This window comes from Bombina bombina, chromosome 2, assembly GCF_027579735.1.
Source record: "Bombina bombina isolate aBomBom1 chromosome 2, aBomBom1.pri, whole genome shotgun sequence".
Taxonomy (NCBI): domain Eukaryota; kingdom Metazoa; phylum Chordata; class Amphibia; order Anura; family Bombinatoridae; genus Bombina; species Bombina bombina.
The window spans coordinates 890,308,869-890,333,025 of NC_069500.1; the positions used below are offsets into that span (position 1 = coordinate 890,308,869).

Here is a 24,157-nt window from a genome sequence, read left to right on the forward strand (position 1 = left end):
ACGTCTGGCGACTGAGATAATCCACTTCCCAATTGTCTACACCTGGGATATGAACCACAGAGATTAGACAGGAGCTGGATTCCGCCCATACAAGTATCCGAGATACTTCTTTCATAGCCTGAGGACTGTGAGTCCCACCATGTTGATTGACATACGCCACGGTTGTGACATTGTCTGTCTGAAAACAAATAAACGATTCTCTCTTCAGAAGAGGCCAGAACTGAAGAGCTCTGAAAATGTTGATTGGTAATTTCGCCTCCTGAAATTCCCAAACCCCCTGTGCTGTCAGAGATCCCCATACAGCTCCCCAACCTGAAAGACTCGCATCTGTTGAGATTACAGTCCAGGTTGGACGAACAAAAGGGGCCCCTTGAATTAGACGATGGTGATTCAACCACCAAGTCAGAGAAGATCGAACATTGGGATTTAAGGATATTAATTGTGATATCTTTGTATAATCCCTGCACTACTGGTTCAGCATACAAAGCTGAAGAGGTCTCATGTGAAAGCGAGCAAAGGGGATCGCGTCCGATGCAGCAGTCATGAGACCTAGAATTTCCATGCACAAAGCTACCGAAGGGAATGATTGAGACTGAAGGTTTCGACAAGCTGAAACCAACTTCAGACGTCTCTTTTCTGTTAGAGACAAAGTCATGGACACTGAATCTATTTGAAAACCTAAAAAGGTTACCTTTGTCTGAGGAATCAATGAACTCTTTGGTAAATTGATCCTCCAACCATGTCTTTGAAGAAACAACACAAGTTGATTCGTATGAGATTCTGCAGAATGTAAAGACTGAGCAAGTACCAAGATATCGTCCAAATAAGGAAATACCGCAATACCCTGTTCTCTGATTACAGAGAGAAGGGCACCGAGAACCTTTGAAAAGATCCTTGGAGCTGTTGCTAGGCCAAACGGATGGGCAGCAAACTGGTAATGCTTGTCTAGAAAAGAGAATCTCAGGAACTGATAGTGATCTGGATGAATTGGAATATGAAGATATGCATCCTGTAAGTCTATTGTAGACATATAATGCCCTTGCTGAACAAAAGGCAGAATAGTCCTTATAGTCACCATTTTGAATGTTGGTATCCTTACATAACGATTCAATATTTTTAGATCCAGAACTGGTCTGAAGGAATTCTCCTTCTTTGGTACAATGAATATATTTGAGTAAAACCCCAGACCCCGTTCCAGAACTGGAACTGGCACAATTACCCCAGCCAACTCTAGGTCTGAAACACATTTCAGAAACGCCTGAGCCTTCACTGGGTTTACTGGAATGCGTGAGAGAAAAAATCTTCTCACAGGCGGCCTTACCTTGAAACCTATTCTGTACCCTTGTGAAACAATGTTCTGAATCCAAAGACTGTGAATCGAATTGATCCAAATATCTTTGAAAAATCTCAACCTGCCCCCTACCAGCTGTGCTGGAATGAGGGCCGCACCTTCATGCGGATATGGGAGCTGGTTTTGACTTTCTAAAAGGCTTGGATTTATTCCAGACTGGAGAAGGTTTCCAAACAGAAACCGTTCCTTTAGGGGAAGGGTCAGGCTTTTGTTCCTTATTCTGACGAAAGGAACGAAAACGATTAGCAGCCCTATATTTACCTTTAGATTTTTTGTCCTGAGGCAAAAAGGTTCCTTTCCCCCCAGTAACAGTTGAAATTATAGAATCCAACTGTGAACCAAATAATTTATTACCTTGGAAAGAAAGAGAAAGCAAAGTTGACTTAGAAGTCATATCTGCATTCCAAGATTTAAGCCATAAAGCTCTTCTAGCTAAAATAGCTAAAGACATATACCTGACATCAATTCTAATGATATCAAAAATGGCATCACAAATAAAGTTATTAGCATGTTGAAGAAGTTTAACAATGCTATAAGCATTATGGTCTGACACTTTTTGCGCTAAAGCCTCCAACCAGAAAGTGGAAGCTGCAGCAACATCAGCAAAAGAAATAGCAGGTCTAAGAAGATTACCTAAACATAAATAAGCTCTCCTTAGAAAGGATTCAAGCTTCCTATCTAAAGGATCCTTAAAGGAAGTACAATCTGCCGTAGGAATAGTAGTACGTTTAGCAAGAGTAGAGATAGCCCCATCAACTTTGGGGATTTTGTCCCAAAATTCTAATCTATCAGATGGCACAGGGTACAATTTCTTAAACCTTGGAGAAGGAGTAAATGAAGTACCCAGACTATTCCATTCCCTAGAAATTACTTCTGAAATAGCATCAGGAACTGGAAAAGCTTCAGGAATAACTACATGAGGTTTAAAAACCGAATTTAAACGCTTAGTAGATTTAGTATCAAGAGAACTAGACTCCTCCATATCTAATGCAATCAACACTTCTTTAAGTAAAGAACGAATAAACTCCATCTTAAATAAATATGAAGATTTATCAGTGTCAATATCTGAAGCAGAATCTTCTGAACCAGATAGATCCTCATCAGAAACAGATAAGTCAGAATGATGGCGGTCACTTAAAAATTCATCTGAAATATGAAGTTTTAAAAGACCTTTTACGTTTACTGGAAGGAGGAATAACAGACAGAGCCTTCCTAATAGAATTAGAAACAAATTCTTTTACATTAACAGGGACATCCTGAACATTAGATGTTGAAGGAAAAACAACAGGTAAAGGATTATTACTAATGGAGACACTATCTGCGTTAGAAAGCTTATCATGACAACTAACACAAACTACAGCCGGAGGAACAGATACCAAAAGTTTACAACAGATGCACTTAACTTTGGTAGAACCAGCATCAGGCAGCGTCTTTCCAGAAGTAGATTCTGATCCAGGGTCAGGTTGTGACATCTTGCAATATGTAATAGAAAAAACAACATATAAAGCAAAATTATCAAATTCCTTAAATGACAGTTTCAGGAATGGGAAAAGATGCAAAATAAACAAGCCTCTAGCAACCAGAAGCAATAAAAAAAGTGAGACTTAAATAATGTGAAAAAAGGTGGAGACCAGTATGACGCCCACATTTTTTGGCGCCAAGTATGACACCCACATTATTGGCGCCAAGTATAACGCCCATATTTTTTGACGCCAAGAATGACGCAACTTCCTCTGACGTCAAAAACAACGCCCACATTTTTTGGCGCAAAAAAATGTCTGTAACACACATACGACAAAAAATGACGTAACCACGACAAACTTCCGGCGTCAACTATGGCGCCGGAAATGACAAAATTTTGTGCCAAAAAAGTTTGCGCCAAGAATGACGCAATAAATTGAAGCATTTTCTTCCCCCGCGAGCCTAACAGCCCGCAGGGAAAAAGTCAATTTAAATTTTTTTTAAGGTAAGAAAAAATTTATTTATTCATATGCATTATCCCAAATAATGAAACTGACAGTCTGAACGAAGGAATACTGATTATACTGAATCATGGCAAATATAAGTTTAAACACATATATTTAGAACTTTACAACTAAAAGGGCCCAACCATAGCTTAGAGTGTCATAAATAAAATAAGACTTACTTACCCTAAGACACTTATCTACATATAGTAGATAGCCAAACCAGTACTGAAACGAGAATCAGTAGAGGTAATGGTATATAAGAGTATATCGTCGATCTGAAAAGGGAGGCAGGAGAAGAAATCTCTACGACCGATAACAGAGAACCTATGAAATAGATCCCCTAGAGGAAGACCATTGTATTCAAATAGGCAATACTCTCTTCACATCCCTCTGACATTCACTGCAATCTGAGAGGAAAACCGGGCTCCAGCCTGCTGCGAAGCGCATATCAAAGTAGAATCTAGCACAAACTTACTTCACCACCTCAATGGGAGGCAAAGTTTGTAAAACTGAATTGTGGGTGTGGTGAGGGGTGTATTTATAGGCATTTTTGAGGTTTGGGAAACTTTGCCCCTCCTGGTAGGAATGTATACCCCATACGTCACTAGCTCATGGACTCTTGCTAATTACATGAAAGAAACAAAACTTAATTATGCTTACCTGATAATTTTATTTTCTTTAGATGGAAAGAGTCCATAGCTGCATTCATTACTTTTGGGAATTCAGAATCTGGCCACCAGGAGGAGGCAAAGACACCCTAGCCAAAGACTTAAATACCTCTCCCACTTCCCCCATCCCCCAGTCATTCTGCCGAGGAATAAAGAACAGTAGAAGAAATATCAGGGTGAAAAGGTGCCAGAAGAATAAAAATACCAGATGCCCCACAGAATAAATACGGGCGGGGAGCTGTGGACTCTTTCCATCTGAAGAAAAGAAAATGATCAGGTAAGCATAATTTAGGTTTTTCTTCATAAATGGAAAGAGTCCACAGCTGCATTCATTACTTTTGGGAAAACAATACCCAAGCTATAGAGGACACTGAATGCTAAAACGGGGGGATACAAGAGGCGGCCCATTCTCGCCCGAAGCCGAGAAAACCTTGAAAAAGGAAAGGGCCCCAATGACACTGACCCACAGATAGCCCACAAGCCTTGCTAGAAACCGGAGGAACTAGACACGACTGAGCCAACAAGCCTCCAGGAGACACCGTCGCCAAGCAGTCGGTCCCAAACAACACACCCCTTACTAGAGAAAGGGATCAGACTACCGTAATCTCCCACAAAGGGAAAAGACACGGATGAACATCCATCAAGGACTCCAGAAAAACCCTAAATAGGGTACAACGAGTCCCAAATAAAAATACAAGGCAAAAATCTGAGAAACCAGGCCAAGCTCACAGAGACCCAATCAGTCTCGAAGAAACAAGGGGAGGCAACGCCCAGACCCCAGATTGTACAGAAACCATGGGGTAGGACCGGGAATCTGAAACAGAGAAGAGATCTTCTCCCAAATACAGCGCAACCGCACCCTAGAAGACAAAAGTCCCCAGAGTCACAAAGGTCGCTCAAAATATCTAAATCTTCAGAGACTGAAACCACGTGCAGCACCAATAGGTAAACACCCGAGTCAAAACACTGCACGCTACAGTCATCCAAAGATGACTCTGAAATTTTAAAACTTGCAGGGCAAGTAAGGAGCAGCTGAAGATAGGTTCCAAACCGTCAGGCTGCTAAGCATCCACTAAGCAGTGGACACGTCACGGACTATCCAAGAGATGCCAGTCCTTCCCACAGATCCTGAATGTGGGGAAGACACAGAGCCCTCAAGTAGGCTCACCGTACCTCGAAGACCCGAGGACGAAGCAGCAGAGCAACAGATCCTGCTCCAAACACCAGACCAGCCCAAGTGACAGGCACGTCTGAAAGACAGGGGGAACAGAAAAAAAACAAAAACCCAACCACAAGCCCCCAGGGAATGGAAAGAATGGGAGGAACTCACCCACCCCAACAGAGCTTGGGTGCCACCCAATCCGCTCTTCCAATATAGGTACTCCCAAGGAGAACCCCCTAGGACCTGAATAGAGAAAAGTGCAGTAGCTCCCTGAGAAGACCTGGCACAACTCTCTATAACAGTCCCGACATGGAGACTTTAAACTTCCATAGTTGGAACAGAACAAGCTCCAGAACAGCAGACTGCTATCCCCTAGCACCTGTTCCAACCTCCTGCACACAGGGCAGGACAACGGACCTCCCGAGATAGAAAAACCCCACCTCTTAAGGAAGACAAATTACCCCCTCAAAGGGGAGAGAACCGATAAAGGACAGCGCACATGCCCACAGGACAAGAAAATCATAGTCTGATCAAACCACGGACCGAATGAAATTCATCCAGACACCACTGTTGATCCAACAGAGAAAAAAACTACCCGAACACACTTCGTAAAAGTCCATGTACAAACTATTGTATCACAGAACCACCACAAAGTGAAAGGACATGCACTGTGAAGAACATGTAGCCATAGCTGCCATTGAACTCTCAACTATCAGCTTACAAGCCCGCAAAGCCTACAACTAAACCATTGCGGGACACTTTCCAAGGACAAAACAGGCCATAAGGAACATGCCAGCACCCGAAGGTGAATGCAAATCCTGGCTCAGCTGCTTGCAGGCTCAACAAGCTAGCCATTAAGCCAAAGCCTGTGTTCCCAGGAAAAACTGGGTCGCCCCGAACCAGTCCGCAGGATCATAAGTCTCCAGGACAAGAACCCTGGTCCCGGGCCCCAGAATCGTTTAAAAACAAACACCCCAGGAAACACAAATACCTCGTCTGAAGGAATCAGACCTCACAGAAAAAGATAACCGGACTAAACCCGAAAACGGGAACAATACTCACTCGTAATTCCCAGCCCAAGGAAAGAGACACCCCTAGCAGGAGTCCACCCTCCAAAAATGAGCTAGGGTGCAACAGAGTCGCGCAAATACTCTAGAACCCAAGGGCATCAAGGACAACACACAGGAAGTCCAAGACCAAGGGAAAAAACAAGGACAGAGTCACCCAAAGGTAGAGAGTAGAACAAAGGCTAGTCTCTATAATCCTCTCAGGATACATAACCAGAGGACCACACCCAAGGAAGAAGAATGCAGAGCATCCCAAACCCCGGTAGAAAAACCCCCTAAGCGAAGCTAGGAGAAGGAGAGAACACAGCCTATCATCCCTGATATAAGACGACTAACTCCCAGAAGTAGGAAAAGCCACACAGCCCTCACTTCCTAAATTAGACGGCAAAAACCATCAAGTAGAAACAGACAAAGTCCAGAAGTCTCGACCCGAAGGAAGAGAACCTCAAAAAGGACCAAAGAGCCCCTGAAGGCAAAACCGCCAGGAACCGGCAGCAAGGAGGTCCAAAGTCCTCCCAACCTCCAACCCACACGGGGAAGGAGACACTCCAAGACCCGACAGAAAAACAGAATCAATTGAGTGTGTCGCAGTAGAACTCCTAGTCCCAGTCGACCAACATGAAAGGCTAATGAGGACTGAACCAATCCCCCATGCCTCACGGACCCTCAGGTCCTCTCAAAATGCTTAGCTGAAACTTGTTAAAGAAAAACAAGAAATAACACAAATAATAATGTGAAGCACTCGGCACCCTAACCTGACCAGCCAGGCAAAACAGGTGCCACGTGTCTGATTAGGCCTCAAGACAGAAGGTTCTGAACCCAATAAGGACCAGCCTGAAACCACTGTCAAGGCCGCATAGAATCCCCCCCTAGAGAGGGAGAAATAAACAGCAGACAAACATAGGACTAAAACACGTCCAGAACAAACTTCCTTAGAAGTAACAGTGCGATCAAACAATCGCGAGTATCGATTCCAGATAAAATTCCAGAAAGAAATAAAAACCAACATGAGCTTTAACCAAATAAAAACAATCCTAACAGGATAAAAATAAAAGATAAGGCAACCCGCAGGACCGGCCCAACAGGGACCCTGTTCTTCCAAGCTCAGAACTGGAAAGGGATACTCAATAAACAAGACTATAAAAAGATTACGTCATCCCCTTATGTCTAATTCTCACGGAGATAATATAAGGGAATAAAATTGTATGTAAGCTAATCCCTGCACCTGATAGGGTTACAGATGCGGCACTATGGCTAATGTTTACGGAAATCATTTTCCTCCACACATCCACTGTCATCGGCGTATTTGTTTAATAGGGATACATAATAGTCAAGGGGACTTCTGATTATAATATCTAGTGTTTCACATATATGCACCAAGGCCCTAATCAAAATAAAGGGCATTTTCCCATAGATACTGTTGTGTTTCACATTGTATCACACAAAAGGTTATTAACATCATAAGGGTAACATTTATTTATTTTATTTATCAAGGTTTTAATATTATATTAGCACAATTTGTTTTAACATATGATGCTGATATGATATCCACAATAAGATATTTTCAGACTATGGTTGTTATTATTTACATTTTCTATAAATCAATTTGTATAGCATTTATTTGATATTTAGTTTGCTGTTAGTTTTTTGGAAATGGTTATAATCATTGTATTCTGACTTGGGTTTGATTGATACAGGTGTGTATTCTCACACCTGAAGAGGCGGGTACACCTCCTCACCTGAATAGGTGTGGTCATGTGACACTCTTAGAGTGGCCATTTAGTAGTTATAAGCCAGGGCTCTCAGTTTTAGGATAGAAGCCTGAGGAAACAGACAGAGATCTGAGAATCGCGTTGCTTTTTATCCATTGTTAGTGTCACATATGTGACTTTTTATATTGTATTTTATTGCACCATTAAATTATGGTATTTTAACTCTTCGCTGAGAGTCTGAGCTTGATTGAAGTATATCCTACCCTGGAGTGACTTGCTGCACTGCCTTGTTCAGTGAACTGGGACACTGTGAACTCCCAGCCTGCCTCTATCAGCACAACAGAGTGCTGCTTCACTTGTGAGTATAAACTTGTATTCACTTATTCCAAATTTGTCCAAACTGTATCACACGAGGAGGCGCCCTTGTCTTTGTGATTCCTTTTTGCACAGAGAGAGTTTCTGTGAGCTATTCGAAGAAGCACACTGAAAATTCTCAGATCCATTAAGGATGGGGATCTTCCGACAACGCTAAAGCGTGCCTCAATAAAACACGAAGGCGCACCAGTCTATACCGAAAAGGGTGGTAGCCCCTCGGGAAAACATCTGTAATACAGTACATTTCATGAAGAAAGTAAAATGAAACAATCTTACCGGAATCTATTATTATTATTATTATTATTCTTTATTTATAAAGCGCCAACAGATTCCGCAGCGCTGTTCATGGGTAACAAAGATAAAAGGACAGTACAATATGAGACACCAGACAAAATTTAACAAACAAATACAGGAGGAATTGGGAGCCCTGTTCCCGTGGGAACTTACAATCTAAATGGGTAGGAGGGTGAGAAACAGGAGGTGGGGACTGAAAAGGTGGGAGTGATGTTAGCGTGAAGTTAGATGAGGGCAACTATTAGGCAAGTGGAATTCATTAGTTACTGATTTGGTTATAGGCTTCCCTGAACAAGAAGGTCTTTAGGGAGCGTTTAAAGGAGGAGAGGTTGGGGGAAAGTCTGACAGCACGAGGAAGTGCGCTCCAGAGGGTTGGTGCCGCACGAGAGAAGTCCTGTAGTCTAGCATGAGAGGAGGTGATTGTAGAAGAGGCAAGGAGTAGATCGTTGTTGGATCTTAGGGGACGGGCTGGAGTATATTTGTTGATGAGTGAGGACAGGTATGGGGGGGCTGCATTGGTAAGGGCTTTGTAGGTCAAAGTGAGAATTTTGAATTTAATTCTGCTGTGAATGGGGAGCCAGTGAAGGGACTCACAGAGGGGTGCGGCAGATACAGAGCGTCGGGAGAGGTGGATTAGCCTAGCAGAGGCATTTAGGATGGATTGAAGGGGGGAGAGGCGGGAGAGAGGAAGGCCAGTTAGTAGGTTGTTACAGTAGTCAAGCCGGGAAATTACTAGGGAATGGATTAGCTGTTTAGTAGTTTCAGCGCTCAGAAAAGGACGGATTTTGGAGATATTGCGTAGGTGGTTGCGACAGGATGAAGAGAGCGATTGGATGTGGGGTATGAAGGACAGATTGGAGTCGAGTGTAACTCCAAGGCAGCGGACTTGGGGTGATGGGGAGATAGTGGTGTCACCGACAGTGATAGTAAAGTTAGAAACTGGAGTAGAATTAGTTGGGGGGATTAGAAGAAGCTCAGTCTTGGACATGTTGATTTTTAGGTGGTGAGAGGCCATCCAGGAAGAAATGCCAGATAAGCAGCTGCTGATGTGGGAAAGGACAGACGGAGAGAGTGCAGGAGTGGATAGGTAGATCTGAGTATCATCAGCATAGAGGTGATAGTTGAAGCCATAGCTACTAATAAGTTGACCCAGCGAGGAAGTATAATGCCGTGGAACAGGAACATGGCCCTTCAAGTGTGACAGATAGTAGCATAGCTTCTGCCATGGACTTGAGAGAAGAAAGCAGGCAGCGAAACTCGTCAACGCTGATTGCTTGTGGAGCTGTTAAAATGAGTCGGGATGGTTTCGCAGAAAGACTCACCCTGCATCTCCGGATTCTAACTTTCATCCAAGCTTTCACTGAAAGGCTGACAGGACTACTTAAAACTCCAGTCCCATTTATTTATTTATAAAATATTTTACCAGGAAGGATACATTGAGATTTCTCTCGTTTTCAAGTATGTCCCATGCCGAAGAGAACTACCCTCCATAAGAGACTATTCAAAACTTCTGACACTTCTCTGCCAACCTCCTGGGAAGAAAGCAAAGAATTACTGGGGGATGGGGGAAGTGGGAGAGGTAATTTTTTTTTTTTTATATATAATGTTTTTATTGGTTTTTCAAATAATCGATAGATACAACAGCTGTAAGAGTAAATCGTACGACAAATTCAAATACACTGAAATATAGAAGAAGACAATACAAAATTGACGAAAACTCTTATAAAGAAAAGTTGCCAATATCTCTTTGAGGGATGAGGCAATGTTGGGTAGAGGCAAGGGGGGGGAAGGGGTGGGCAAGGGAAGTATTAGGAAGGGCCCTCATGAGGAAACAGTCGAACTAGGCTTATTGGGGGTGGGGCAGGAAGCTCAAGCTAAAAAATTAATGGGTAGTTTATCCTAGGTCTCAAAGCTGGGAAGCCAAGATGTGTCAAACCTACTCTTCCAGTCGTACCAAATTAGTAAAAAAAAATCAGATCTACCTGAGGTATAATAAATGTTTTTCTCCATGGAGTATATGTAAGCCATTGTTAATACAATGTCCGACCAGGCCGGGGGGAGAGATCTTTTCCAAGATCTCGCTATATTTAGTTTAACCGCAGAGAATAGGTAAATACTTAGGGTACCGTAGTGCTTGGGTAGTTTGCATGTGCCTAGGTGAAATAAGGCCGTCTCGGGAGTTCTGGGAGGGCTAATACCTAAGTTAGCAAGCGTTGCGAAGCATTGATTACAAATGGGCCTGAGCTTAGGACAGCTCCACCAAATGTGAGTCATGTCACCTGTATGTGAGCAATCTCTCCAACATGCTAGGGAGGCCTTAGGAAAGATTTCAGCAAGTCTAGCTGGGACATAGTACCAATGTGTGAGTAGCTTTATGTATGGGAGAGGTATTTAAGCCTTTGGCTGGGGTGTCTTTGCCTCCTCTTGGTGGCCAGGTTCTGAATTCCTAAAAGTAATGAATGCAGCTGTGGACTCTTTCCATTTATAAAAGAAAAAACCTGTATGGGCTATATAAATGGATCATCTACAAATCATTTATGCAAAGAAAAAACAAAATGTATGCTTACCTGATAAATGTCTTTCTTTCCGGACATGGAGAGTCCACGACATCATTCCAATTACTAGTGGGATATTCAACTCCTGGCCAGCAGGAGGAGGCAAAGAGCACCCCAGCAAAGCTGTTAAGTGTAACTTCCCTTACCCATAATTCCCAGTCATTCAGCCAAAGGAAAATGGAAAAAGAAGAAAACACAAGGGTGAAAAAGGTGCTTTACTCAAAAAAACTGCTGCATTATTATTTAAAAAGAGGGCGGGGTTGTGGACTCTCCATATCCGGAAAGAAAGAAATTTATCAGGTAAGTAGAAATTTTGTTTTCTTTCATATGACATGGAGAGTCCACAACGTCATTCCAATTACTAGTGGGAACCAATACCCAAGCTAGAAGACACGGAATGAACAGGGAGGGAGAACAAGGCAGGAAGACCTAAACAGAAGGCACCACTGCTTTAAGAACCTTTCTCCCAAAACAGGCGTCAGCCGAGGCAAAAGTATCAAATTTATGGAATTTGGAAAAAGTGTGCAAAGAGGACCATGTTATCGACTTGCAAATCTGTTCCACCGAAGCTTCATTTTTGAAAGCCCAAAAAGAGGAGACAGCCCTAGTGGAATGAGCTGAAATTCTCTCAGGAGGCTGCTGTCCAGCAGTCTCAAAAGCAAAACGAATCATACTTCTTAGCCAGAAAGAAAGAGTAGTAGAAGTGGCCTTCTGACCCTTAAGCTTTCCAGAGAAAACAACAAACATGGCAGAAGATTGCCGAAAATCTTAGTAGTTTGAAGGTAAAATTTTAGAGCACGCCCCACATCCAAGTTATGCAAAAAACGTTACTTATGAGACGAAAGATTATGATAAAAAGAAGGAAGAACAATTTCCTAATTAATGTTTCAATCTGAAACTACCTTAGGGAGAAACCCCAATTTAGTATGAAGGACCGCCTCGTCTGCATGAAAAATAAGATACGGGGAACCACACTGCATAGCTGAAAGCTCAGAACTCTGCGAACAGAAGAAATAGCAAGGAGGAACAAAACCTTCCAAGATAACAACTTTACATCAACAACATGCATCGGTTCAAATGGAGCCTGCTGCAAAAACTTTAAGAACTAGGATAAGGCTCAAGGGAGGAGCAACAGGTTTAAACACAGGCCTGAATCTGACCAGGGCCTGAACAAAAGCTAGAACATCTGGTAAATCTGCCAGAAGTTTGTGCAAAAGAATATATAGAGCCGAAATCTGACCCTTCAGAGTACTGACTCACAACCCTTTCTCCAGACCATCCTGAAGAAACGACAAAATTCGGGGAATCCTCACCCGACTCCAGGAGAAGCCTTTAGCTTTGCACCAAAAAAGATTTTTACGCCATACCTTATGGTAAATCCTGCGAGTAACAAGCTTACGAGCCTTAGGCATAGTATCAATGACTGCTTCTGAAAAACTACGTCTAGATAGAACTAGGCATTCAATCTCCAAGCAGTCAGCTTCACAAAATCCAGATTTGAATAGAGGAAAGGACCCTGAAGTAGAAGGTCCTTCCTCAGAGGAAACCTCCAAGGTGGAAGAAATAGCATCTTCACCAGATCTGCAAACCAGATCCTGCGAGGCCAGACAGGAGCTATCAGAATCAGACGCTCTCTCCTGCTTGATACGAGCAATGACTCATGAAAGGAGAGCAAACAGAAGAAATAGGTATGCTAGACCTTTAACCGTACTTTGGAAGCTTGGCATTCTGATGAGACGCCATCAGATCCAACTCCGGAACCCCCCACATGAGGATTATCCTGAAAAACACCTCCGGATGGAGAGCTCATTCCCCGGGATGAAAAGTCTGTCTGTTCAGAAAAACCGCCTCCCAATTGTCCACTCCTGGAATGTGCATGGCAGTTAGGAGACCATTGTGAGCTTCCGCCCACTGCAGAATGCGATACACCTCCTTCATAGCTAAGGAACACCGAGTTCCTACCTGGTGGTTGATGTAAGCCACTGAAGTGATGATGTCCGATTGGAATCTGATAAACCGGACTAAAGATAATTGAGGCCAAGCTATCAAGGCATTGAAAATTGCTCTCAACTGACAAACCTTTCTCCTCCAAGATGTTTATGGGGAGAGAATACTCCTCCCGAGTCCACAGGTCCTGAGCTTTAAAGAGCCCCAAACTGCTCCCCAGCCCAACAGGCTGGCGTTCACCCAGGAAGGTCTCAAGAAGCAAGTGCCCCGAGACAGATTTTCTTATGAAATCGACCACGAGAGATAGTTTCTTGATAGGGGATCCAGATCCTTTGCGATAAATCTGAATGGTCTCCGTTCCACTGACTGAGCATGCATAGTTGCAGAGGTCTCAGATGGAACCGAGCAAAGGAATGATGTCCATGGAAGCAATCATCAGACCAATCACCTCCATGCATTGAGCCACCGATGGGCGAATAGCAGACTGGAGAGAAAGGCACGAAGAAAGAAGTTTGGATTTCCTGACATCCGTTTGGAAAATATTCATGGGCAGGGAAACTATGATTGTCCCTAAGAAACACACCCTTGTAGCTGGAACAAGGGAACTCCTTTTCTGATTCACCTACAAAGACAACAACATCTCTGTATGAGATTTTGCTAGTTGAAAAGATGACGCCTGAACCAAGATGTAATCTAGGAAAGGCGCCACAGAAATTCCCTGGGATCTGACCACTGTCAAAAGAGCCCCCAGAACCTATGTGAATATTCTGGGAGCCGTGGCAAGTGCAACAAACTGGAAATACTTTGTCCAGAAAGGCAAATCTCAAAAAAAGGTGATGATCCCTGTGAATGGGAACATGGAGATACGCGGCCTTCAAACACTCCCAGGGAAGGCAGGTCCTTCACGGAGATTAAGAAGACCACTTTCTTTGTCTGGACTGCAGGAAACTTTGACAGGAAAAAACCTGCCCCTGGAGAAGCAAGATCTGAATCCTATTCTGTAACCTAGGATCTGGGAATTCTTCCTAACCTGAGGAAGGAAATATCCCTTTAACTTGCATGCTGGCATCACAGATAAAATTATTAGCAAGGTTTTGAACCTCGATCCTAACTAGGATCTCTTCTAAAAAAGTCCCTTCAGAAACTATACCAGACAAAACATTGCTTTAATAAGCTGCAGAGTCCGCACCCGCAGCAATACTTGCAAATGGATGACATTGAAAACCCCTGAGAAAGAACATCTTTCTTAAGTAAGCCATTAGCTTCCAAACCATAGGATCCCAGAAGAATAACTATCCTCAACATACATATATAGGATAGAACCCGGAGTCATAGACAGATCAGCCTGTTCAGAAAGGATGATGTCATAGACATTGGATAAAAAAACCTCTCAATATGAAGAAGAAAAAATTATTGAGCCTATGTACCTAGAGCAACGCAACCAACATCATAGTGACCGAAGATCACTAAGGAATATCATTTTTTTTTTTTGCATGGGACAAAGCATGATGTCTCAGACATCAGAAGATAACACCTCAATGTGAGATAGTCAATACTTCAGTCCCCATACTAAACTAGGTAAACCTAACAAAACAAATTAGGTCCCAAGATCAGTAAGCAATATATATATATATATATATATATATATATATATATAAATATGATTAGCAAAAAAAATGCTTCATACTACGGAATGCTGCTAAAAAAGGGATTATAAAGAAAAGACCAAATAAGAAGTAAACTAAAAATTTTTTTTTACTTTGTATAAATAAAAGCAGCATGACAAACTAAGGGAAATACATTTGTTAAGCAAGAAATTGAATCTTACATTAAACTGCCACAAGAAAACATAAATAATGTTACCTAAAAATAATAAGGACTTGGACAAGACATTCAGCCCCGTGTCCAACTCTTACAAATTATAAGGGTGCAAACCTTTATAAATACAACTGTGTAAAAAAATGATTATAAAGAAATTTAGGGCAGTATAATATAAATACCCCTAATAGATCCTGTGACGACCAGGGTTAACCAACCCTGCACCAGTCACTTGTTTGGCACCAAAAGTGTTATCAGACCCCTTCTACTGTCACTAATTTGTCACAATCTAACCACTCCAGGAAAGCCTGTGACTTAGTTCAGTGTGTGCAAGGGTTAACACACTATCTGGTCTGTACTAGACTTCAGAAAAAATGCCCCAAACTCCCCTTTAATGCCACCCACACTAAACTAAAACCATATATAGCTCCAAGCTGCCACCACTTATGATTTATTAAAGGGAAAATCCTAAGGAAAAACCCAGACTTACACATTAACTCTCAGAATACAATTTAGCAGAAAATAACCTAAAATATACAGTCTTACTACTACCAGTTTCTTTCAGTAACGTGGTTCAAATATTAGAAAAAGGCCAAAGCTTAATAAATGAAGGTTTATTATGCAAACAATTAGCACAATGCATCAATAATAAAAAGATAATAACAAATAGAATTACACAAGCAAACCGTTTTTAAAATAAAAAAGAGAAAAAGCAGAAACCCTTATACTTTACTAATCTTGGTATCTGTGCCAGGGAGATTGGCAGGAAAAGATGGTCTCTCACTCTGTTGGTATACAGCCTCCCATGTAAAAAGAACATTTCATTGTTAAGACACAAAATTCTTATACAAGAATTTTAGGCGATCAGGTTGCTTGCCTCTCCTGGGAAGTCCCCTATCTTTTACAACAGTCAATAAACTCTAAGTCTTTGCCTGAAATTATAGAACACATAATTTCTGGTAGGTATACTAGTGCATGTATACAGAGAAGCAATCCCTTAGGGATATGGTGAGGAGTATTTTGATACCGAACACCATATATATTGCATTCCTTATGTTCCTGAAACATTATTTCTGATAACAGCACTTATTTATAGAGCTGGCTGTCCTATCACTGACCCTAGTGTAGTTCCTGGATTGAGGCTCTGTGTTCCATCATGCCCTCTGCTGACAGTTTGAGCCATAAAGGTCTCTTATGTGTATACTACAAAGTATTTATGAGAAGTCTGGCATATCAAAGAAATCATATGCATACATAAACACAGCAACACAGTTCTTAAAAAACAAACAACTGTTTTTAGCACAAAACTACAGAAAGTTAACCCCTTAGCATCTCAATCATGGGGTATTCATGATGGATCCATATGAAGCGCTAGAGTAAATGAGTTCGCTGGAGACAAAATCCATGTAGGAGCTGGTCTTTACACAGTCCGTGGCGGATAAGCTACCGGTTATGAAAAATGAGTACACACTGGCGGCAGGTATAATCTCTACAGAAATAAGCCATGAAACTTAGGCCTGAGATAAGAGGGACTGACATGCGGCCGTATGAAAAGCAGCTTCTATTCACTCTTAGGTCTTTTAAGAAGTGATCAAGGAGTTTGTATTATGTAGTAAAGGCGATTAGTGTGTCAGGTACATTTTAGCCTCAAAACGTATCACAGTAAAAGAAAAACTAATACTGATAAAGGTTTTAAGACGTAAAATATGTCTCTCCTCTCGTCAATGTAGACTGAGGTGCAACAGCTGAAGATCGCTCTCTAGTAAGACGCTGCATACACTCACGCATCACAAAGTGTTGAATCGGGAAAAATCACAACTTATCTGTGATTAAAAATGTCGTTGCCATCACTGAGAGATTCCAGTACGCACTATTAGCAGTAAAACAAACATTACAGCTGTGTTTTCCTAGATGTATGTACAATTTATTTAAAGTTGTACCACAACACCTATCTTTCTAATAAAAATATGGAATAATTTGTGATAAAACCTCTGTTACCAGATATAATAAAAATGGAAGATTAGGGGTCTGATAGAACTCCCTATAAGAGCTCGCAGAAAAAGCATGCAAAGACCTCCGCTTTAAACAGAGGTGCTGTCTTTTCTAAAATTAACGGCATTCAGAAGCTAAAGACTGTAAGCTTCAAATGATAAAATGCCATACGTTTCCAATAGATTCTGCCCCAATAAATTAAAAACAGGCAAAAGTTCACCATCCTTAGCCGTTAAGCCTCCCCTCACTTAGACCACAAGTCATCGAGGAAAAAGGGAATTAAGGGACTTACCAGTCTCGCAGCTTTAACAGCAGCCTGTGGTCTGGCAGAAAAAACGTCATCCTGACAGGGACCTTGGGCTTCAGCTGCAAAAAAAAAAGAGCAGAGTAAACAACCCTGGCTTTCTATGAAGGGGTAGTAATAATGTTAGAATAATGTTAGAAATAAAGCAAAGACAACCTTGCCACCATTTCTCTTACTAAAGAGATTGACATGGACACAGCATAGCTCCTAATCCTTGCTTGCAGGGAAAAGTACCCATAAAAGTATTAATTATCTTCAGATACCAACTTCCCACATACTCCATTGACAAAGGCAAAGAGAAAGGGATTATGGGTAAGGGAAGTTACACTCAACAGCTTTGTTGGGGTTCTCTTTGCCTCCTCCTGCTGGCCAGGAGTTTAATATCCCACTAGTAATTGGAATGACGTTGTGGACTCTCCATGTCATAGGAAAGAAATTTAGTGTATAATGTCCCTTTAAACATCTTTCCAATTTACTTCTATTATTTAATTTGCTTCATATCTAAATAGGCTCAGTAGCACATAGGTGCCTCGTATTACTGGCTCACCCATGTGCATTGCTATTTCTTCAACAAAGGATATCTAAAGAATGAAGAAAATTAGATAATATAAGTAAATTGGAATGTTGTTTAAAATTGTATTCTCTATCTGAATCGTGGAAGAAAAATGTTGAGTTTCATGTCTCTTTAACACCAAAAGTAAGAGGGAGAAACAGAGGTCACTAAAACCTGGTATAATGATGATAAAAATAAATAAATAAGTTGCCACAAAGATACTTATGTGAGCAGCAAATCAAAGACAAAGGATAGGAGGATACTATGGATATTACAAGTATTATGATTACACCTAAGCTCAGGTGTACCATAGTTGCCAACATTTGAAAAAAAATTACAGGGACACTTTGCAGCTATAAATTACCTGCATGATATTTTTTACCACACCCCCTGCCCTAAAGTTCTGCTCACTTTTCCAAACCCACATAATTAGCATAATTTAGCTCCGCCTATTATTATGGTGCAGATTATATAAATTAAAATATAAAACTAAAAAGGTATAGCATACTGACAAAGGTACTTACTGGTACACAGAGACAGCATACTGACAAAAGTACTTACTGGTACACAGAGACAGTAAACTGACACAAGCATTCGGTGGTACACAGAGACAGCATACTGACAAAGGTATTAACTGGTACACAGAGACAGCAAACTGACACAAGCTTTTAGTGGTACACAGAGACAGCAAACTGACACAAGCATTTGGTGGTACACAGAGACAGCAAACTGACACAAGCATTTAGTGGTACACAGAGACAGCAAATTGGCACAAGCACTTAGTGTTACACAGAGACAGCATACTGACAAAGGTACTTACTGGTACACAGAGACAGCATACTGACAAAAGTACTTACTGGTACACAGAGACAGCATACTGACACAAGTATTCAGTGGTACACAGACAGCAAACTGACACAAGCATTTAGTGGTACACAGAGACAGCATACTGACAAAGGTACTTACTGGTACACAGAGCCAGCATACTGACACAAATATTCAGTGGTACATAGACAGCAAACTGACACAAGCATTTAGTGGTACACAGAGACAGCAAACTGACACAAGCATTTAGTGGTACACAGAGACAGCAAACTGACACAAGCATTTGGTGGTAAACAGAGACAGCAAACTAACACAAACATTTAGTGGTACACAGAGACAGCAAACTGACACAAGCATTTAGTGGTACACAGAGACAGCAAACTGACACAAGCATTTAGTGGTACACAGAGACAGCATACTGACACAAGTATTCAGTAGTACACAGAGACGGCAAACTGACAAGCATTTAGTGGTACACAGAGACAGCATACTGACAAAGGTACTTACTGGTACACAGAGACAGCATACTGACACAAGTATTCAGTGGTACACAGACAGCAAACTGACACAAGCATTTAGTGGTGCACAGAGACAGCATACTGACAAAGGTGCTTACTGGTACACAGAGACAGCATACTGACACAAGTATTCAGTGGTACACAGACAGCAAACTGACACAAGCATTTAGTGGTGCACAGAGACAGCATACTGACAAAGGTGCTTACTGGTACACAGAGACAGCATACTGACACAAGTATTCAGTGGTACACAGAGACAGCATACTGACAAAGGTACTTACTGGTACACAGAGACAGCATACTGACACAAGTATTCAGTGGTACACAGAGACAGCATACTGACAAAGGTACTTACTGGTACACAGAGACAGCATACGGACACAAGTATTCAGTGGTACACAGACAGCAAACTGACACAAGCATTTAGTGGTACACAGAGACAGCAAACTGACACAAGCATTTAGTGGTACACAGAGACAGCAAACTGACACAAGCATTTAGTGGTACACAGAGACAGCAAACTGACACAAGCATTTGGTGGTACACAGAGACAGCAAACTGACACAAGCAATTAGTGGTACACAGAGACAGCACACTGACAAAGGTACTTACTGGTACACAGAGACAGCATACTGACAAAGGTACTTACTGGTACACAGAGACAGCAAACTGACAAAGGTACTTACTGGTACACAGAGACAGCAAACTGACACAAGCATTTAGTGGTACACAGAGACAGCAAACTGACACAAGCATTTGGTGGTAAACAGAGACAGCAAACTAACACAAACATTTAGTGGTACACAGAGACAGCAAACTGACACAAGCATTTGGTGGTACACAGAGACAGCAAACTGACACAAGCATTTAGTGGTACACAGAGACAGCAAACTGACACAAGCATTTGGTGGTACACAGAGACAGCATACTGACACAAGTATTCAGTAGTACACAGAGACAGCAAACTGACAAGCATTTAGTGGTACACAGAGACAGCATACTGACAAAGGTACTTACTGGTACACAGAGACATCATACTGACACAAGTATTCAGTGGTACACAGACAGCAAACTGACACAAGCATTTAGTGGTGCACAGAGACAGCATACTGACAAAGGTGCTTACTGGTACACAGAGACAGCATACTGACACAAGTATTCAGTGGTACACAGAGACAGCATACTGACAAAGGTACTTACTGGTACACAGAGACAGCATACTGACACAAGTATTCAGTGGTACACAGACAGCAAACTGACACAAGCATTTAGTGGTACACAGAGACAGCAAACTGACACAAGCATTTGGTGGTACACAGAGACAGCAAACTGACACAAGCATTTAGTGGTACACAGAGACAGCAAACTGACACAAGCATTTAGTGGTACACAGAGACAGCAAACTGACACAAGCATTTGGTGGTACACAGAGACAGCAAACTGACACAAGCAATTAGTGGTACACAGAGACAGCACACTGACAAAGGTACTTACTGGTACACAGAGACAGCATACTGGCAAAGGTACTTACTGGTACACAGAGACAGCATACTGACAAAGGTACGTACTGGTACACAGAGACAGCATACTGACAAAGGTACTTACTGGTACACAGAGACAGCATACTGACAAAGGTACGTACTGGTACACAGAGACAGCATACTGACAAAGGTACTTACTGGTACACAGAGACAGCAAACTGACAAAGGTACTTACTGGTACACAGAGACAGCATACTGACAAAGCTACTTACTGGTACACAGAGACAGCAAACTGACAAAGGTACTTATTGGTATACACAGAGACAGCGTACTGACAAAGCTACGTACTGGTACACAGAGACAGCATACTGGCAAAGGTACTTACTGGTACACAGAGGCAGCATACTGACAAAGGTACTTACTGGTACACAGAGACAGCCCACTGACACAAATATTCAGTGGTAAACAGAGACAGCAAACTAACACAAACATTTAGTAGTACACAGAGACAGCATACTGACAAAGGTACTTACACAGAAAGTAGACTGTTAGAGACTGACTCACAAGTACACAGAACATATGAATGTACTTACTGATACACATAGAGAATATATGGAGAGATGTACCACTAGTACTTAAATATTATATGGACCTTGGTACAGAAAACTCAACTGACACAGATACTGAAATACTGAGATCACCCTGACACATGACACAGCAATCTGACAAAGTTACACACTTTTCAACTAGAGCAGCATGGCACACACAGAACAGAGAGACTCAAATACACAGCAGTGCACAGAGCAGACGTACATGAACCAAGATACTCTCTGGACAATTTTCACTGAAGGCTCTCAAAGGCTTCAGCATTTGCTATGCTGTGCAGCTGATTCACTAAAGCTCACTTAATGCTCCATCCTTAATAATTAAGATGCATATATATTAACAGCACACAGAAAACTGGTACAAGGTAATAACAGAGGTAAAAAGTATATTAATATAACTGTGTAGGTTGTACAAAACTAGGGAATAGGTAATAAAGGGATTATCAATCTTTTTAATAAGCATTTTCAAGTAGACTATCCCTTTAAAGTTTTTTTTATTTTATTTTTTCAATATGCACATTATATATTAATGTCAATTTATAGACATTTTAGCTCATATAAAATGTACCATTACACTTAGGCTCCTGAAGTAAAAAGTGTTTTTTTCCATTTGAAAAGCTCTGCATACTTGAAATTAAAACAGTGAAGTTTGTTAAAGCACAAGTAGAATTACTGTGACCATTACTAGTCATTTTTCTTATGAGCTTTAAAACCTGTTGTACCCTAAAAAAAAGAGCAGATCGGTTTGGAATCTCTGCACACTCACACTGGTTAATCAATGTATATTTTGTGTGCTGTCCCTTAAGAAAATGTTATCAATAAACTGTCCTTATACAAGAAACTGACTGCTTTCTAGTGATGAGCCCAGCTCAACAAACAATGACATCATAAGCTGGGAGGGACTCCCTGAAATTAAAGCCACATCCTGTTTTTTTAATAAATTTGTTGATGCAGGTTTTCTTTAATTTTATAAAAATCGGAAGAGAGAGAACAGCACTCCATGAGATAGAACAAGAGCCATAATAACTTCCATGCCTGTTCATTTTTATTATAACTCCTCAGGGTGCACGTTCTTTTTGCACACTATGCCTTTCACAGAGAAAAAATATCCTGTAGCATATCAGTCTGACCCTTGCATCAGTACAGAAAAAGAACGTGCACCCTGAGGAGTTACAATAAAAATGAACAGGCATGGAAGTTATTCCAGCTACTGTTCTATCTCAGGAGTGCTGTTCTCTCTCTTTCGATTTTTATGCAAATTGCTCTTGGGTCACCCTAAGAGTAATGGGGAAACCTGACGTGGACTCCATGCACACTTGCCCTTAGAGAGATACAACTGCACCTCACTGATGAGGCCCATAGGAGGCCGAAACGATCGTCTGGGGTTGTTGCTTTTCTTGTTCAGGGAAGAATTGCCTGGTATTTTGGCGCTGGACCGTCATTGGGCAGGATCAGACTGTTATGCTACAGGATATTTTTTCTCTGTGAAGGGGCATAGTGTGCAAAAAGAACGTGCACCATGAGGAGTTACAATAAAAATGAACAGGGATGGAAGTTATTCTAGTTCTGTTCTATCTCATGGAGTGCTGTTCTCTCTCTTTCGATTGTCTTTAATTTTACTTACCTGCCATTAAGATTTTAACCCTTTACATGACCGATACATCTGGCATCAAGTCGCAGTGTCAAAAGAGGTCAATGTTTTGCTTTTCTAGCCTTTTTTATTACCAGTTAATCGCCCCCTAGTGAGATGACGAGCATATTGCATGCAGACATTGTGAGCAGTGAAAAAACGTAGGTAAGTGTTTTACAGGAAGTAGTGTCGCATATTCTAAGTCACTTGTCATGGCCAAATCACGGATCAACAGATAAGACAGACCTGTAATGCAGCTGGTGGGGAATAATTATTTTAAGCTTGGGGGTGGGGAGAGTGACATCAATATAGCGCAATATCGCAACAAGTCCCAGGGCACGCCCACAACATAGTTACTTACAGCAGGCTGCAGCCAGGCACAGAAGCTCCGCAGATTAATGCTGTGTGCGCAGAGCGCACTAGTCTACACAAGTGACTGCCTATTATTCCTTAACCAAGCGTCGACCCTGCTGGGTCCCAAATTCCGGGACTGTCCCGGCAAAAACAGGACAGTTGGCAACTATGGTGTACTCATGACAGTGTAATGGAGTTGTATATGAAACCAGGGAGTCTCATTCTATTATGAAGAGAAAAAGCAGGAATGATTCAGCCCATAAAAGGCAAAGGACTGTAGTGTTAGGACCAGTCTACATTGGGATATCAACTAAGCTGGTCACTGGCTAAGCAGAATATGGCCATATTGTGCGACTAAGATCCCAATTTCGATGTTTTTTGAAACAGTGCTGTACTCATCGTGAGATTGCGAGAAAAGTGACTAGCACCATTTTGTTATGCGCAGTTCACTCTGTTTACAGCATTACAGTGCAATCTGTGTCTCAGTATTGTAGTCTGGCAAATTGTACTACAGTAATTGTCACTATTTTACAGGTACAGGTTTTTTAATTGAATGCTGTGCTAGTGTTCAACTTAACTTAGCGCTATTGCACCCCAATATACCTTGGTTCAAACATGTTTTTAAGCTTACTGGCAAGTGAAAAGAAAGCTAAAAGCACGTTGTTTCACTTTAAGGCGGTTTTCATTTTACAGCAGGGCTTTGGTCCCTAACCCGCTGTATGAGCGAGGTATACCTGTACACACACATATACACACAGACACAGTATAACACACACACAATTGAATTATTTATATATTTTCTGAACTAGTAAAACTTAATAGGGAAAAAAATTAAAAAAAAGGGCCCAGCCTTTGGGGTTGTGAAGTGTAACAAGTATAAGAATAGAAAAAAATGTGTGCAAAGCAAAAGAAATATGTATTTCTAGATCAATTAAGCAGCAATCTGTAACAAATCAGGAGACTTCTACAAACGACCTTA

The 24,157-nt window shown here is 41.5% G+C and overlaps 1 protein-coding gene across 3 annotated transcripts in view; it reads right to left on the bottom strand.

Annotated features, from left to right (window-relative positions):
* Positions 1–24,157, bottom strand: part of HELQ (helicase, POLQ like) — a 151,836-nt gene that overhangs the window by 22,942 nt on the left and 104,737 nt on the right. The gene's annotated exons all lie outside the window — the stretch shown is intronic.